Source organism: Sapajus apella, unplaced genomic scaffold (genome assembly GCF_009761245.1).
Source record: "Sapajus apella isolate SASKATOON/1434 unplaced genomic scaffold, GSC_monkey_1.0 scaffold18, whole genome shotgun sequence".
Taxonomy (NCBI): Eukaryota; Metazoa; Chordata; class Mammalia; order Primates; family Cebidae; genus Sapajus; species Sapajus apella.
Genome location: NW_022436958.1, coordinates 31,707,108 through 31,726,671, shown reverse-complemented (window position 1 = coordinate 31,726,671; position 19,564 = coordinate 31,707,108). Strand labels below are relative to the sequence as shown.

Here is a 19,564-nt window from a genome sequence, read left to right as displayed (position 1 = left end):
TGCCATTTTTGCTTGGTTGTCCCAACAACCCTGCCTTGAAGTGATATAAACTACCTTCCTTGGTACGTCCTTGGTGGTACCAGGTACACAGGTGCTGCCTATTTGGTGCACCCTTGTGCAGTAAAGTTACAACTGAGGGGATCCACTGCACTCTCGCCTCATCTTCTGAACCAAGGGATCCAAGTCCTCGAGAGTAGTAAGACACACTAACATCGGTGGACTAGGGGTTATGATGAAGAAACATGGGTAAGTGAAGTCCAGTAATAACTTAACAAGCTACTTTTCTGCCCACTTCATCCTCACCCTACAAAGCGTGAGCAGAAACTTTATGATGTGGTCCATTCAGTCTAACCTCTAACGTTTGGATCCCCCTACTACCTTTTTTTTTTCTAGTTCATTCTCTGAGCGAGAGATAAAGATTAAAATGTCAAAAAATCAGTAATGGAAGGAAAAAGGAAGAAAAAACAATCCATGGTGTTAAGCTTGACTGGATGTCTCCCCTGCCCTGCTGCCCTTAGTGAACTGACCCTGAGGCAGGAGTCACAGACTTACCACTCACCTCAAGTCCTCACTTCCTGAACCCTCTTTGTCTTTTATTTCCCTGACAAATAGAGGCCATCAGTTTGCAGATCTCTCCTTTCCCCTTCCTCTACAGATTCCATCTGTTTGGAAAAGTGTGCCTCCTACATTCCAAAGCTAATCGTCCTCCTGTGCCCTTAATATCAGCCCTACCTGCCTTCTTCTGTAACTTGCCCCATTAATTACCTCCCCTCTTCCCCAAGTCTCCCAGCCTATAAACATGTTCAAGGACATCATATCTTAACAACAAAGACTGGGCACAATGGCTCACACCTGTAATCCCAGAACTTTGAGAGGTCAAGGCAGGAGGATCACTTGAATCTAGGGGTTCAAGACCAGGCTGGGCAACATAGAAAGATCCTATCTCTACAAACTTTTTTTTTTTTTTTTTTTTTTAGGTACGAAGCCTCACTCTTTTGCTCAAGCTGGAGTACAGTGGCATTGCAGTGGCACGATCTCGACTCACTGCAACCTCCACCTCCTGGGTTCAAGTGATTCTCCTGCCTCAGCCTCCCCAGTAGCTGGGACTACAGGCATGTGTCACCATGCCTGGCTAATTTTTTTGTTTTGTTTTGTTTTGTTTTAGTAGAGACAGGGTTTCACTATGTTGGCCAGGCTGGTCTTGAACTCCTGACCTTGTGATCCACCCGCCTCAGCCTCCCAAAGTGCTGGGATTATAGGCATGAGCCACCCTCACTTGGCCTTTTTTTTTTTTTTTTTTTTAATTAGCCAGGTGTGGTGGCGTGTGCTTGTAGTCCCAACTACACAGAAGGCTGAGGTGGGAGAAATATTTCAGCCCAGAAGGTCACTGTGCACAATCACTTTACTTCTTGTTCCCTCGGTATAGACTTGTTGAACAGTAAGGCCTCATGTACTGTTTCCTCACCTCACATTCACTCTCAATGGAGGCAATATAGAGTCTTCGCAGGCACAGCTTCCTCCAGACCAACAATGTGGTTAGACATCTGGTTTTTCATTGTTGTTTGATTTCTCTGACTAGCTTCCCTGACCAGAGATCGTTTTCAGTTTCCTTCTCTGGAATTTGACCACTAAGCAGAGACACATAGATGAGGAGATGTAAATGCTGAGTCATCAATCAGCATCACTAGGAAGAAAATGCCCTTCAGCTTCTTCTGCTGGGACTCCCAGAGCTGGAGTATTTTTTCTCTTCCTAAGGCCTGGTAACTCAGCTATTTGTGAGACTGAGCTTTACCATACCCTTCCAATAGCAACCTTCTTCTTTTTTAAGTTCATTGCGGGGAACAGGGAGTGATGACTAATGAACATAGGGTTTCTTTTTGGGGTGACAACAATGTTGTAAAATTAAGTGGTAGTGATGGTTGCACAATTTTGAATATACTAAAAACCAGTGAATTCTAAATGGGTGAATTCTATGCTACTTCAATTGTATCTCAATGAAACTACTAATATTCTAAAGCCTCCTAAGTACCTTAGATGTGCAGTGAAAGCCAGTTATTTCCAGTTATTTATCACATCCCCTTAAGTCCTGCTACCTGTCACTCAGTCTCTAAGTTCAGTTTCCTCTTTGGTTTGACTTGGACCAATCTACAACAACTCTTGATGTTTCTCGTAAATTCTATGACTAACTCCCAGAGTTTCCCCTGCCTATCTGATACGTATTTAGCGTCTCCTTTGAGTCCTCAAACAGCACGTTTAGAACGGAACTGATTTTCCTGTCCCCAACCTGCTTTACCATTTGTGTTTCTCACTCAGTTACCGGCACAAACTTCTCTACATATGTTTAAGAAGACCTCTCCTTTGACTTTCTCTGCTCCCTCTAACTTACATCCAATTAATCAAATCAGTTTTTATTTCTGAAACAATCTCTCCCATCTTCCTTATCTCTTCATTCCACTGCCAGCTCTCAGAGTCCACCCTTTCCTATTTTCTGTTGGATTAAGGCAAACTGTAAAGAGCTTCCCTGTATTCTGCAGTCTCATCCTTCAGTCCCCCTCAATGCCCACACTGAAGTCCTCTGTCTAAAACAGGAATAGGATGAACTCAACCTCTTGCCCCAAGCCTGTTAGTGGCTCTGCACTGCGTACTGGATCAAGTCTAATGTAATGAGAAGGCCCCATTCAATCTGGGCCAAACTTTTCTTCTTAGCCTAGTATTCTCCTGTGCACCTTGCACAGACCTTAGCTCCAATCACACTAACCACTGCCATTACCTGGACACACTGTGCTAGTCTACGCTCACATGCCCCCAGCTCACACCTCCCCTTTTCCTGGAATGCCATGTCCATATGGCCTGGAGAATGACCTAAAGTTATGCCAGCAAACAGCTTATCAGTAGTGGGGCAGATCGCAGGGGAGAGCAGGTTCTGGAGCTAGAGTGAGGTGTCAATGAAAAGAATAGTGATTTATTAAGAAGTTAGCTCATTTCAAGCCATACGCCTGAAACCTCATGCCCAAAGAGGAGGCAGAGACCCAGTCAACGACTGATACAGCTTGGGGGACTGAGCCACTGGAGACTTGAGAGAACAGTAGCCTGAGGCAAGTATAACCAATGGGTTAATTCCTTACTAATCTAGGATCCCTGGAGCATGGAGTGCTCCAGACCTGGTGGCACCTACACTTTAACAAGAAAGACTCACTTTAACAAGTGAGCTTCTGTCTCTACAACCAAGAGTTTGTAGCTTCTAGGAGTTTGAGGCTTGCTATGTTGCTCGAGTTGACTTCCAACACCTGGGCTCCAGAGATTCTCCCGCCTCAGCCTCTTGAGTCATTGGGACTACAGGCGTGCACCACCATGCCTTGCTGGTTAGCTGTTTTTTTAAATTACTATTTTTTTGAAACAGAGTCTCACTCTTACCCAGACTGAGTGTAGTGGCGCAGTCTCGGCTCACTGCAACCTCTGCCTCCCGGGTTCAAGCAATACTCCTGCCTCAGGAGTATTGGGACAATAGTCGTGTGCCTTCATGCCCTGATATTTTTTTTTTTGTATTTTTAGTAGAGATGGAGTTTCACCATGCTGGCCAGGCTGGTCTTGAAAACCTGATCTTGTGATCTGCCCACCTCGGCCTCCCAAAGTGCTAGGATTACAAGGATGAGCCATAGCACCCGGCCTTAAAAATTATTTTTATAGCACCATTGAATTGCTTAAGAAGAATAAGACAGATTTGAGCATTCAGCAATAATGGCTGAGCTTGCTAAGAGACTATAGCAACCTGGTTACTAGGGAAATTGTTTTTTTCTTTACTGAAAAAAAAAATCCTGTGTTAATATATCATTTTAGATGTGTAATGTTTAGGAGTCCTTATTGTTCAAGGAATATAAAGTAAGAGGGGCAGTCTCTCATTATATAATACAAAACAAAAAGGAAAAAGTATTGCTCTCAGACTTGGTGTGGTGGCTCACGCCTATAATCCCAGCACTTTGGGAGGCCGAGGTGGGTGAATCACCGGAGTCTCTAATAATAATACAACAATATTAGCTGGGTGTGGTGGTGCACCTCTGTAATCTCAGCTACTTGGGAGGCTGAGGCAGGAGAATTGCTTGAACCCGGGAGGTGGAGGTTGCAGTGAGCCGAGATCATGACATTGTACTCCAGCCTGAGCAACAAGAGTGAAACTCTGTCTCAAAAAATAAAAATAAAAATATTGCTCTCAGAGAGAAAGTGAAGGTTACAGTGGCAATTAACACTTCATAGAAGACAGGTGAATGCTATGTGGGTCTCAGATATTTGACACCTGGAAAATGTAGACATCAAGCATAGAACATAGCTTCAACAGTTTCTTGAAAGTGACAAAGAGAATGCTAGTTAAGTAAAGATTTATAATCATACTGGGGCTTTTAGATCAATATTTACAGGATTTGTAACTTGATGTTTCTTCTTTATTCATGTTGTTACAGCATGGTATTAAGTTGCTTAGATATAAAATCAGAGCACTGGGGCTCATATCCCTATGCTACTGCTTAGTACTTGTGTGACGTTGGCCATGTCACCTAACCTTTCTGTCATCTGCAAAATGTGGCAAATGAAGACACCTGCCCCACTGACTTCAAAGACCTATGGGAAACATCAAAAGAAATATTATAATAATGTGAACATACTTAATAGCAAATGTTAAAGCAGGATGCAAATGTTGGTTGTGAGTATGCAACATTTAGTGATTAGCAAATGGTTAAATGGTTTATACAGTCACTTATTACTTCATGGCTGGCATACATTATAAGAAGTGCGCTGCATCCTTAGGTGATATTTTGTCATTGTGTGAACATCATAGAGTGTACTTACACAAAGCTAGATGGTATACCCCAGTATAAATGGAGGCTATATGGTCTACCCTATTACTCCTAGGCTACAGACATGTATAGCATGTTACTTTATAGAATACAATGATAAGTATTTGTGTATCTCAACATATCTAAACATAGAAAAGTTATAATAAAGATATAGTATTAATAATCTTATGGGACCACTTTCATATATGTGATCCATCATTAACTGAAATATGCGCTGCATGACTATGTTTTAAGGATATGTTTTTATAGTGAAAGCAAAATTAACTTCATCAGAAAGTTATTTAAAAGAAATAATATTTGTAAATTATGGGCACCAGCACTAGACACCACCTGATAGAAGACTAATGACAGTCCGTTGCCTTGCTACTGCACAAGGGCCACAGAAAAGTAAGATACCTGGAATATCGGATTCTGAGAACATCAAACAGAGGCTTAGACTAAAATAATCTGAAATGGGAGTTGGCATACCTAGTATTGAAGCTGGAAAATGCATCTAGGGGTTGGTATTCCATGAGCTACAACAGCCAAGCCACTGCTTGGCTCAATTGTAACTAAATTAGAGGAAGAAAATCATGCCTTTTATTTATCCTTTACTCCCCAGCAACCAGCACAGTGCTCAAGAAGTTTATTAAATGAAAAAAGAATCAGAAAAAAAGTTAAAGGAAGAAAAAGAAGAAGGAAGAAAGGAAGGGAGGGAACATATCTTAAAAGAAACTGAAACCAGTCTGTTCTGTGTTTTTATTTTCTTAGTTTTTTTTCCCTCCTAGTTGCTAATTGAATTTTCTTCTTAAAAATAACAACCCTATGTCAACTGAACTAAGTTAAAAGGTGCTGACCTGGGGTAGATGAAAAGAAACAATATGTCTCTATAGGTTCTTTGTGATGAAACAAATCTGCCTCGACTCAGAACACTAGCAAGGCATGGGGTAAGGCAAATAATACCTAAAAATTTGGATGATTTGTAGAAGATAGTGAAGTTCAAAGCTCAGCAGTTCCTTCTTGCCTAGGATTATTTCACAACACCAGCTCCCAGATGGAAGGGTAACTAACTGCTCCAGTTCAACTGGCTACCTTGTGAGGCCAGCATCCATTACTAGCAAAAATGGGTAGAAAAGGGGAAATAACTCCCCTTAAGACCATAGCTTTTCACCTTGACCTTCCTTTCTTTTCTCTTCTCCAGAAGATCTCCACCGAGTTTCCAGCAGCACTGCATACTCAAAATCTGACTTATCCATGATAAGTTTTCTTCTTTTTTCTTTTTTAATCGTTTTGAGATGTAATTTTGCTCTTATTGCCCAGGTTGGAATGTAATGGCATTCCAATCTCAGCTCACCACAGCCTCCGCCTCCCAGGTTCAGGCGATTCTCCTGCCTCTGCCTCCCAAGCTGGGATTTACAGACATGTACCACCACGCTCGGCTAATTTTGTATGTTTAGTAGAAACGGGCTATCTCCATGTTGGTCAGGCTGGTCTCAAACTCCCGACCTCAGGTGATCCGCTTGCCTTGGCCTCCCAAAGTGCTTGGATTACAGGCGTGAGCCACCGCGTCCAGCCCCATGATAACTTTTCACAGCAAAATGATGACATTTGAGAAACAGACCAGAAATGTAATGTGATCACCCACATCATACCAGCCTCACAGGTGATCAAGAGCTTGGCTTCAATTACAGAATGAACTCCAGAAATCTTCCAACAGTTAATCAATCCCAGCCTTCCATATGAAAATGTATGTAGCTTACATAATACTGTGAAGAAGGTATTGTTATGATCCTCACTTTGCAGCCTATGGAAGGAGGGATTCATCCTTGATGAAGAGTCAGAAGATATGTGTACCTCCAAAAGTGATTTAATATGGGAACTAGAAAAAAAATTATAAAACATGTAATGTAATCCTAAATAGGATACTGATATGGTTTGTCTCTGTGTCCCCACCCAAATCTCACCTTGAGTTGTAATAATCCCCATGTATTAAGGGTAGGACCAAGTGAAGATAATTGAATCATGGGTGTGATTTCCCCCATACTGTTCTCGTGACAGTGAATTCTCACTAGATCTGGTGGTTTTATAAGGGGCTTTCACCCTTTCCCTCAGCACTTCTCCTTGCTCTTTTCTTTATAAATTAGCCAGTCTCGGGTATGTCATTGCTATTATGACAAAGGAGCAGATATTCATAAAGGAAAGACAGAGACACATAGAGATGGCAGACTTTTTTCTTAATGCCAGGTTTTAGAAAGCAACGTATTTAAGGCTTTGATATATATTATCAAATTATATTTCAAGGTATGGTAATAATCTACAGTCCTTCCCAAAAGTCCTGAAAATGTTTGTTTTATTTCTTTAGGTGTGATACATTTAAAGTCCCTACTATGTTGATGCACAAGAATATATTCAAATAATTTTGCAGTTTCTTGAACATTTTCTTATATGCGTAATAAATATATTTCCTATTCTGTGTATCATCATTATGGTTTTTATACTTATGTTTTAATATTTTAAATTATTTTATAATAAATGTTAACTTTTAAAAAGAAAACAAATGTAGACTGTTTTTAATTACATTCTGTATTAGAAACTGTCAATATTATAGCATGCAAATTCATGAAGTCGAGAAGAGTCTTGAAAAATTCTGTAGGTGTTCAAATGAAAAGATAGAGATAAGAGAAAATTTTATCCCAAACAAGAGAGAAAATAAAAATCGCTCCTAAGAAGTATAGGTGTTCCCATGGCTAAATTTGTCAGTGGTGGTAGAATGGGAGGTATAGATGAGAAGATTTGAAATAGAAGAAATAATCAACGATCTATCTGTAAAATGCTGAGTTGAAACATAAGACTGGAACACCATTATATAGACGATTCTATTATGCAGCCAGAGTTGAGAACCAAGGATCTCATTGATTTATGCAGCCCATTCCATCTAGAACCCTCTCTGACGTTCAATTTCAGCAATACATCGATAGTTTATCACATCTACTTCCTTTCTGTCCATAGTCATTTTGGATAGGAAGTTTACGCAATAATTTGTAGACATAATAATAAATACTAAAATAATGTGGAGAAGAGTTTCCACAATAATTTTTGGAATTCAATGATTTTGAGATTAAAGATGGTCTTAATAGCTTGACAGAAACAAATGTGTGACTTGATAAAAGATCAGCTGATCTCATGAACTTTTAAACATAGCTCTTAAGGAATTCTTCCTGTTATAAGGAATCATCACCTGAGGAAAAAAAATTAAAGCTTTTACTATTATTGGACTTGCTAGTCTTTTTAGTTTATGAGTTTTTTTAAATAATAGAAATGAATTAAAATTTATGGCAGAAACACCTTCAAATACTTTCACACTGATTAATCTGAATGGGGTTAGGGACAGGTGACAGCAACTCAAAATGACACAGAAGAAGAAACTTCAGACTTCCTGGGGATTTTCTGGTACACTCTGACTAAAAACTAACTCCTCTGATTGTGCAGCAACGTTCCCTGCTAATATAGCCTTCCTTTTGGACTACCAGCTTTCTAAGTGGACTTTTTTAGCCAAAGGTCAAGGGAGACTACCCTCTTCCTACCAGGGTCCAAATTAATTAAAATGGTTTGCTTTGACTTCTGTGGAATTCTCTTTATTTTCTTTTTAAGATTATCTTAAATTATAATCCACATTGGCTTTCTTTTTACAGGTAAACTTTTTCTTTTCTAGATTTGTAGACGGTCTTCCCCAACTTCGCTTCTCTCTCTACCATTTTCCTCCCCTCTCCCACCTCCCCAAGTTAGAAGAGGCTGACAAAAAGAAACATTTGTCAAAGTCAAATGTTGTGAACGTAAATCACTCTTCTCTTCCTTGATCTGATTGGTCTCTCAACCTATTGATGACATCCAGTTGCAACTTTTCTCTTCTCACTTGGGACATTGGGAGAGAGTAGTCTCTATTTTTAATAACAAAGTGGTAAGTATGTAACACTTCTCTTGACTGTGCAAAAGACCAGAACTGGAGAACATTTTATGCTTTGATTTTCCTTCTCTTTGTTGTAACTTAGATAAATTATCTCTTGGGAATGGAATGTTCCAGGCCTTTCTGTTTCAGTCTCTCTTAGTAACAGTGTATCGTTCTGGGTTTACAGGTGAAGAAAATATCATCAAATGACAAATGGCCATAAAGATCCCTCAGCCAGATTATCTAATAGTTCACTTAGGCACAGAGGCTGTATGCTCTGATCTTTTAGAGTTTTGTAATATTTTTAGTAACACTTTTTTTTCCTTTATGGAGCACCTACGAGCAGGCAGGTGGTGTATTTTCTGCTTAGGATGAGTTCATAAGACGTGTAGATCAAGGGAATTATATGATTGCTCCACCTGCATCACATCCAGACCACCTCTGGACTGAGCTGTAGGGATGCAGGGAAACCCTGCCAAGTGTCAAGCTGCACCCTCCACTCCTGGTGCCCATGCCTAGACCCTCATTCAATTATTCACAGATTCTATGGCTTGGGATTTTGTCTCTACTTGTCCAGAACTCCTAATTTCTTCACTCGTCCCACATTCTAGGTCCTCCTCTATCAATTTAAGTACTATATCCCTGTCAGCTGCCTTCAATAGACTTTAAGTCAGAAGCTCGGTTTGATGGCAGGGTATGTGTTTCCAGGGGTGGAAGGATCATGGGGGAAGCCACCACTCTCTCTGAACATATTCCCCCCAAATGGGACTTATCCCAACAATTTCGCAAAGTATATGTTAACATAATGGTTGTTAAGACTTAATAGAAAATCCCTTAAAGAAGTAAAATATGACAATGAAACGTGGTGATGAAATCATGAATTGCACAGAGACAGCAGTTGAAAAGTTCAGCCAACTCATCCCTTCTGCACACCCAAAAGTGGGGTTCAATCAGGGGTCCATGTGTATGAGTGCTGTCTTCACACAAGAAAGAATTCAGAAGCAATCTGACAGAAAAGAGCAAGAACAAATTTAAGGAAATAAAGGAACAAAGGGAAGACTAATCCATAAGCAAAGTACGACTACCTCATAGGCAGAACAGCACTCTGGGCTGCTCACTGGTTATATTTGTGGTTATTTCTTGGTTATATGCTGAATAAAGGATTGATTATGCATGAGTTTTTTGTAAAATGGGCAGGGAACTCCTAGAACCAGCGTTTTCTCCCCAGTTTAGACCATTCAGGGAAATGTCTGAGTGTTGCCATGGCAATCGTACACTGTCATGGCACGGGTGGGAGTGTGTTTTAGCATGCTAGTGAATTATAATTAGTGGATAATGAATAGGGAGGGTCACTTTCATACCATCTTGGTTCTAGATGGTGTAGGCTGGTTTCTTTATTATATCGTCTTAGCAGCAGAGTCTTGTGACCTGTTGTTTACAGTCTCCTGTCTTATCAGTGGGGTCATGTAACCCATTGTCTCGGGGACTAGGCCTGCCAATTCCTATCTCAGTTCTGTGGGCTGCCAGGCTAAGTCCAGGGTGGTTAGACCGGGTGCAAGGCTCTGCTCCGAGCAACTCACCTGCCTGAACTTAATGACGTCTTCCTACCCTTCCCTGCTCTACATCATTCTTTCTGAATTTGCCTCTTGCATCGGTTGGAAACCCCCATGAGCAGAAGTTAAAACAAGGAGGGCAGGGGGAGTGGCAAGGGAAGACTGTTTGGCCCTGACTTCTTATTCACAAAGGGGCTCATATAGACTTTTAGCCTGATCTTTTGTTGTGGCATTACATACAACCACAAAGATAATGACAGGATTAAAAGACAACATATTCGTCATAGAAATTTACATTTTTGTCTTTTATATGTATACTATGATTTTATATTTTTATTATAAAAATATAAAAAAGTATACTAGCATACTTTTATTATATTTTGTATCAAATGTCTATTGTTAGTTGTAAACAATATATAATAATTGTATGTCTTTTTTGATATTTCATCATTTTTTAATATGCTAGAGCCTCAAAATAAAATAGAAGTGCCCCAAATTTCTCTTGTCTTCTAAGTGGCTCTATAATAATATGACAATATATGAAGGGCACTATTGCTACTCAGAATTTGAAGTTAGCATGGACTGCCATAGCACAAGATAAATTTCAGGAGGGGTGAACTATACTCTTTCCCTCTTCTACTGTTATTATGCCTTACCAGAGATTTTCCCCTTTTTGGCCAGCCTCTTACACAAAAAGAATGTAGTATTTCCTTACCAATGGCATCTTACCTAAGCCTTAAGGGAAACAATACCTCTGCTTCATTTGTTATTTACTCTTGGCTCCCTAATGCATCACGCCCATACTCTGTTGGATGGAAGAGTCTGAGGAGCTGCAGGAAGGAGTCTCTCAGGGTAACTTTGCTCTGTCCTCTCTCCTACTCACCCTTCCACCCCCACCACAACTAGAATCAGGTCTTTCTAAAAGAACTCAAAAGAATTCCCCACAACGAACTTGACTTTTGGACTCTCTCTTCTGTTTTTCTTTCTATGCCTAACCAGTCCTGTTCAGAAAAATGATCTGATTATTCCAATCAGAGACCTTTTAGAAAAGAAAATTCTAAAGACACTTTGGGCATTTGATCCACATATTTACATTGTATGAAAGAAATTTATAAGTACCTTTTCGAACTTTGCTTAACTGTGAGAGATTCAAAGGAGAAAATGTTACAAAGAGTAATACAGTAGATCCCTTATTTGGCTATTTTGAATTAAACATTTTAAACATTTTGTCTTGGGACCTGGCTTAGTGCCACACATCTGTAATCCCAGCACTTTGGGAGACTGAGGTGGGAGGATTGCTTGAACACAGGAATATAAGACTGCAGTGAGCTATGATTGCATCGCTGTACTCCAGCCTGGGTGATGAAGCGGGACCCTGTCTTTATAAATCAATCAATCGATATTTTGCCACATTGGCTCTTAATCTTTTATTTATTTAAGAAATAAAGCACTACATATGTAGATCAGTGTACTTTAAACCCTATCCCCAGGATTACTCCCTCCCCTGTTGCCACACCCTCCTCTTTTGGTGTGTTTGAAGTGTTGTCTGTTTTCTTCCAGTCTGTTCTGGAAGAGAATTACATGAGTCTCCATGTAGTTTACCAAAATATAGCTATATGCGTACCTATACTTATGTACACATATATACTGTGTCTGCCTTTTAATGCTGTGCATATATAAAAGATAAAAATACATGTGATATTTTCTTTTTCTTTTTTTTTTTTTTGAGACAGAGTCTTGCTCCATCACCCAGGCTGGAGTGCAGTGGCATGATCTCGGCTCACCGCCACAGCTGCCTCCAGGGTTCAAATGATTCTCCTGCTTTAGCCCTGCCAAGTAGCTAGGAATTATAGGGGCCTGCCACCACGCCTGGCTAATTTTTCTATTTTTAGTAGAGATGGGGTTTTGCCATGTTGGCCAAGCTGGTCTCAAACTCCTGACCTCAAGTGATCCACGCGCCTTGGCTTCCCAAAAGTGTGGGATTACAGGAGTTAGCCACCGCTTTATTTTCTTTTATGTATGATTAATATACATAAACAGCATCATCTTGTATGTATCAATATCTATCTTGCCTTTCTTTTTCAGCATTGCTTTTGGTGTCTATCTTAATATTTATAGTCAAAGATCTTTTAAATTTAATAACATTAAATTGTATGAATATAATACATTTCATCCCTTCATTCCCTACTGACAGGCATTGAGGTTTTTCCACTTACTTATAGTTAACACTGCTTCCATGAATATCCTGATGTTTCTCCTTTTTGTAATACCTGTGTTTTTCTAGAGTATGTACTGAGACATAGAATTAATGGATTACAGGATATGTATATTTTCAAGTTTAGTAGATGCTACCATGTCATTTTCAAAGCATCGTCCCAGTTTCTGCTTCAGTGTTGATTGAGTTGTCCTTTCAAAATCAATCTGTAGGACTTCTATATACATGATGTGAATATTAATCCTTTGCCAATTAATGTATGAAAAAGACTTTTCCCAGTTGTTTGCTTTTCTTTCAAATTTTTTCAAAGTGTGTTTAACTATGGACATTTTAACATAGCCCAATTTATCATATTTTTTCTTTTGATTTATGGTTTTTGTTTTATTTAAGAAATATGTAACTTATATTTCTTATTCAAAAATTGTGTTTATTATTCATATACTTTGACTCATATGATTTCTGGAATTAGGCTGTCAAAATTTCTGAAAAATTATTTTGTAATTTTTATTGGAGCCTATTGAATTTATTGATTAATTTGAGGAGATATTTTTATAATAATGTGTCCTTTCATCCTTATTTATACAAGTTGTCTTAATAAGTCCTTCAAAAAAGTTTTATAACTTTCTTATAAAAATCCAACTTTTGAAAAATTAATTTCTTGGCATTTTATACTTCGTGCTGCTTTAGGAATGACTTGGTATAAATAAATTGCTGTAAAATACTATTGATTTTTTTTTTTAATTTTTGTTGTTGTTGTTGTTGTTTGTTTTTGTTTTTTGTGGGGTTTTTTTGAGACAGAGTCTCCCTTTGTTGCCAGGCTGGATGTGCAGTGATGCAGTCTCGGCTGACTGCAACATCTATCTCCCTGGTTCAAGCAGCTCTTCCGCTTCAACCTCCCGAGTAGCTGGGACTACAGGCACGTGCCACCACACCTGGCTAGAGATGGGGTTTCACCATGTTGGCCAGGATGGTCTCAATCTCTTGAACTTGTGATCCGCCTGCCTCGGCCTCCCAAAGTGCTGGGATTACAGGTGTGAGCCACCATGCTCAGCCTATTTTTTATGTTTTAATTTTTGAGACATAGTCTCACTCTTCCACCTAGGCTGGAGTACAGTGGCATAATTATGGCTTACATAATTGTAATACAACAACCTCAACCTGCTGAGTATTAAAAGATCCTCCCACTTCAGCATCCCAAGTAGCTGGGACCTCTGGTGCTCACCAACACGCCTGGCTTATTAAAAATTCTTTCTTTTTTTTTTTAAGAGATGGAGTCCCACTATGTTGCCCAGGCTGGTCTTGAACTCCTAGGTTCAAGTGATCCTCCCACTTCGACCTCCTAAAGTGCTGGGATTATAGGCATGCCTCACTGCATCTGGCCTCACTGAGAAAATTTTGCTGACTTATCTTATTCACTAAAATAATTTTTCCACTTCTTGTCCTGAATCTTGTTAAGATTATCATATCATTTGCACATAATGACAATTGTGTCTCTTTCAGAAATGAACAATGTGGTTAACTTTTAAATTTTCAAACCACAACAAACTGAATAATGTTTAGTCTAACTGATACATTCTCTAATATTTTTTACCTCTTATTTTCTATATCGACTAGGACTCCTAGGACAGTATTAAATAGTTGAGGCTCTAATGGAAATACTTTAAAAGTTTTATCATTAAATATATTTGCTGATGAATTTTTAAAAAATATTCTTCTCTTATTAGGTTAAGAGATTTTTAAATTTTCCTAATCTGCTAAAAAAATTTCTTTTCATGAATAAGGCATGTGATATGGTCTGGCTATGTCCACCCAAATCTCATCTTGAATTGTAGCTGCCATAATCTCCACATGTCATGGGAGGGAACTGGTGGGAGGTAATTGAATCATGGGAACAGGTTTGTACCACGTGGTTCTCGTAATAGTGAATAAGTCTCACAAGACGTGATAGTTTTATAAAGGGGACATGCTCTTTTGCCTGCCACCATGTAAGACACGATTTTGCTCCTCCTTTACCTTCCACCATGATTATGAGGCCTCCCCAGCCATGTGAAACTGTGAGTCTACCAAACCTGTTTCCTTTATAAATTACCTAGACTCTGGTATGTCTTTATTAGCAGTGTGAAAAGAGATTAATGCAGTAAATTGGCACAGGTAGAGTGAGGTGCTGCTGTAAAGATGCCTAAAAATGTGGAAATGTCTTTAGAACTGGGTAACAGGCAGAGGTTGGAACAATTTGGAGGGCTCAGAAGATAAGAAAATGTGGGAAAGTTTGTAACTTCCTACAGACTTGGAGTGCTCAGAAGACAGAAAGATGTGGGAAGGTTTGGAAATTCCTAGAGCTGTGTGGAATGACTGACCGAAGTACTGACAATGATACAAACAATAAAGTCTAGGTCGAAGTAGTCTTAAATGGAGATGAAGAACTTGTTGGGAACTGGAATAAAGGTCACTCTTACTATACTAAGAGACGGGTGGCATTTTTCTGCTGCCCTAAAGATCTGTGGATCTTTAAACTTCAGGGAAATGATTTAGGATATCTAGTGGAAGAAATTTCTAAGCAGCAAAGTATTCAAGAGGAAGCAGAGCATAAAAGTTTGAAAAATTTGCAGCCTGACAATGCAGTAGAAAAGAAAAACCCATTTTCTGGGGAGAAATCCAAGCCTGCATCAGAAATTTGCATAAGTAATGAGGAGCCAAATGCTAATTGCCAAGACAATGCGGAAACTGTCTCCAGCATATATTGGAGAACTTTGCAGCACCGCCTCCCATCACAGGCCCTCAGGTCTAGGAGGGAAAAATGGGACCTTGGGCCAGGTCTAGGGCTCCCCTGCTGTGTGCAGTCTTGAGACTTGGTGCCCTGAATCCTAGCTGCTCCAGCTCTGGCTAAAAGGGGCCAAGGTACAGCTTGGGCCATGGTTTCAGAGGGTGCAAGCCCCAGGTCTTGGCAGCTTCCACATAGTGTTGAGCCTGCAAGTACACAGAAGAATTGAGGTTTGGGAATCCCAATTAGCACATATTAGATTCAATTTCTTTACAGTTTATTTAGAAAGCTCATATCTGTCTTATTTGTTTGTTTACTTACAGAATTAAAAGCAGCAAATGTGTTCCATTTAAACAATTGCATTTAATTTTCCTACTTTGACTTATTAAGGATCTGAGAAAATAAATAAAATATCTTTTATTCAAGGAGAACTTCTCTGAACTCCAGTCTAAATTAGATCTCTTTTAACCCTCTCATTGCACCCTGTATTATAATTATACAGTTTTCTGGGAAGTTGTTTATTGACTGAGTTACCCAGTAGGCTTTAAGTTTGATAACAACAGGGGATTTCACCTGTTTAATTTGCTGCTATAATCCTAGTGCCTAACCTCTGCATAGTATGAGAAAATTTCAAACTGAAGTTTGTGGGAAAATAGAATTAAAACTAGACCTGGGCAAGATGGCTTAATAGGAACAGCTGCAGTCTGCAGCTCCCAGCAAGATTAATGCAGAAGGTGGGTGATTTCTGCATTTCCAACTGAGGTACCTGGCTTATTTCATTGGGACTGGTTAGAACGTGGGTACAGCCCACAGAGGGTGAGCAGAAGCAGGGTGGGGCATCATCTCACCCACCAAATGGAAGGAGTCAGGTAACTCCCTCCCCTAGCCAAGGGAAGCCGTGAGGGACTGTGCTGTGAGAAATGGTGCACTCCAGTGCAGATGCTACACTGTTCCAATGGTCTCGGCAACCCACGGACCAGAAGATTCCCTTGGGTGCCTACGCCACCAGGGCCCTGGGTTTCAAGCACAAAACTGGGCAGCTGTTTGGGAAGACACCATACTAGCTGCAGTATTTTTTCATACCCCAGTGGTGCCTGGATTGCCAGCAAGACAGAACCATTCACTCCCCTGGAAAGGGGGCTGAAGCTGGGGAGCCAAATGGTTTAGCTCAGCAGATCCCAACCTCACAGAGCCCAGCAAGCCAAGATCCACTGGCTTGAAATTCTCGCAGCCAGCACAGCAGTCTGAAGTGGACCTGGGACACTTGAGTTTGGTGGGGGGAGGGCCATCTGCCATTATTGAGGCTTGAGTAGGCAGTTTTCCCTTCACAGTGTAAACAAAGCTGATGGAAAGTTCAAACTAAGCAGAGCCCATCACAGCTTGGCAAAGCCACTGTAGCCAGAATGCCTCTCTAGGTGAGGAACCTATAGGAGGCTCTCTGGGCAGGGCATCCCTGAAAGAAAGACAGCAGCCGACTGAGGGGCTTATAGATAAAACTCCCATCTCCCTGGGACAGAGCACCTGGGGGAAGGGGCAGCTGTGAGCACAGCTTCAGCAGACTTAAACGTTTCTGCCTGCCAGCTCTGAAGAGAGCAGCAGATCTCCCAGCACAGTGCTCAAGCTCTGCTAGGGGATAGACTGCCTTTTCAAGTGGGTTCCTCACCCCCATACCTCCTGCTGACAGACACCTTCCAGCAGGGGTCAACAGACACCTCATATAGGAGAGCTTTGGCTAACATCTGACAGGTGCCCCTCTGGGACAAAGCTTCCAGAGGAAGGAACAGGCAGGAATTTTGGCTGTTCTGTAGCTTCCACTGGTGATACCCAGGCAAACAGGGATGGAGTGGACCTCCAGCAAATTCCAGGAGACCTGAAGCAGAGGGACCTGACTGTTAGAAGGAAAACTAACAAACAGAAAGGAAGAGCATCAACATCAACAAAAAGGAGATCCACACAAAAACCCCATCTGAAGGTCACCAACATCAAAGACCAAAGGTAGATAAATCTGTGAATATGAAGAAAAACCAACACAAAAAGGCTGAAAATTCCTAAAACCAGAACACCTTTTCTCCTCCAAGGACCACAACTTGTCACCAACAAGGGCACAAGACAAGGAGGCCCTCTCTCGCCACTCCCATTCAACATAGTATTAGAAGTTTTGGCCAGGGAAATCAGGCAAGAGAAAGAAATCAAGGGCATTCAAATAGAAAGAGAGGAACTAAAACTGTCTCTATTTGCAGATGACATGATTGTATATTTAGAAAACCCAATCATCTCAGCCCAAAATCTCCTTAAGCTGATAAGTCTTCAGCAAAGTCTCAGGATAAAAAAAATCAATGTGCAAAAATCACAAGCATTCCTATACACTAATAACAGACAAACAGAGAGCAAATCATGAGTGAACTCCCATTCACAATTACTACAAAGAGAATTAAGTACCTAGGAATACAACTTACAAGGGATGTGAAGGACCTCTTCAAAAAGAACTACAAACAACTGCTCAAGGAAATAAGAGAGGACACAAACAAATGGAAAAACATTCCATGCTCATGGATAGGAAGAATCAATGTCATGAAAATGGCCATACTGCCCAAAGTAACTTATAGATTCAATGGTATCCCCATCAAACTACCGTTAACTTTCTTCACAGAATTACAAAAAAACTACTTTAAATTTCATACAGAACCAAAATAGAACCCATATGGCCAAGACAACCCTAAGCAAAAAGAACAAAGCTGGAGGCATCACGCTATCTGACTTCAAACTATACTAAAAGTCTACAGTAACCAAAACAATATGGTACTGGTATCAAAACAGATACACAGACCAGCAGAACAGAACAGAGGCCTCCGAAAGAATGCCACACATCTACAACCATCTCATCTTTGACAAACCTGACAAAAACAAGCAATGAGAAAAGGATTCCCTATTTAATAAATAGTGTTGGGAAAACTGGCTAGCCATATGCAGAAACCTGAAAAACCCGTTCCTCACACCTTATACAAAAATTAACTCAACACTCATTAAAAGACTTAAACATAAGACTTAAAACCATAAGAACTGTAGAAGAAAACCTAGGTAATACCATTCAGGACATAGGCATGGGCAAAGACTTCATGACTAGAACATCAAAAGCTATGGCAACAAAAGCCAGAATTGACAAAAAGGATCTAATTAAACTAAAGAGCTTCTGTATAGCAAAAGAAACTATCATCAGAGTGAACAGACAACCTACAGAATGGGAGAAAATTTTTGCAATCTATCAGCTGACAAAGGGCTAATATCCAGAAACCACAAATAACTTGAACAAATTTACAAGAAGAAAACAACCCAATCAAAAGGGCAAAAGATATGAACAGACACTTCTCAAAAGAAGACATTTATGCAGCCAACAAACATGCAAAAAAAGCTCATCAACACTGGTCATTACAGAAATGCAAATCAAAACTACAATGAAATACCATCTCACACCAGTTAGAATGGCAATCATTTAAAAGTCAGGAAACAACAGATGCTAGAGAGGATATGGAGAAATAAAAACACTTTTACACGGTGGGAGTGTAAATTAGTTCAACCATTGTGGAAGACAATGTGGCAATTCCTTAAGGATCTAGAACGAGAAATACCATTTGACCCAGCAATCCCATTATTGAGTATATACCCAAAGGGTTATAAATCATTCTATTATAAAGATGCATGCACACATATGTTTACTGCAGGACTATTCACAATAGCAAAGACTTGGAACCAACCCAAATGCCCATCAGTATAGACTGGATAAAGAAAATGTGGCACATATACACCATGGAATACTATGCAGCCATGAAAAAAGGATGAGTTTATGTCCTTTGCAGGCACATGGATGAAGCTGGAAATGGTCATTCTCAGCAAACTAACAGAGGAACAGAAAACCAGACACTGCATGTTCTCACTCATAAGTAGGAGTTGAACAATGAGGACACATGGACACAGGGAGGGGAACATCACACCCTGGGGCCCTTTGGCAGGTAGGGGACTAGGGGACAGATAGCATTAGAAGAAATACTTAATATAGATGAAGGATTGATGGTGCAGCAAACCACCATGACATGTATATATCTATGTAACAAAGCTGCACATTCTGCACGTATATCCCAGAATGTAAAGTATGATTTTAAAAAATTAGCCAAATGTGATGGTGCATGCCAGCGGTCCCAGCTATTTAGGAGGCTAAGGTAGGAATATCACTTGAATTCAAGAGGTTGAGGTTACAGTGAGCCATGT

General features: G+C 40.1%; 1 long non-coding RNA gene across 1 annotated transcript in view; it reads left to right on the top strand.

Annotated features, from left to right (window-relative positions):
- LOC116556916 overlaps positions 1–19,564 on the top strand; it is a 101,939-nt gene that overhangs the window by 22,973 nt on the left and 59,402 nt on the right. The gene's annotated exons all lie outside the window — the stretch shown is intronic.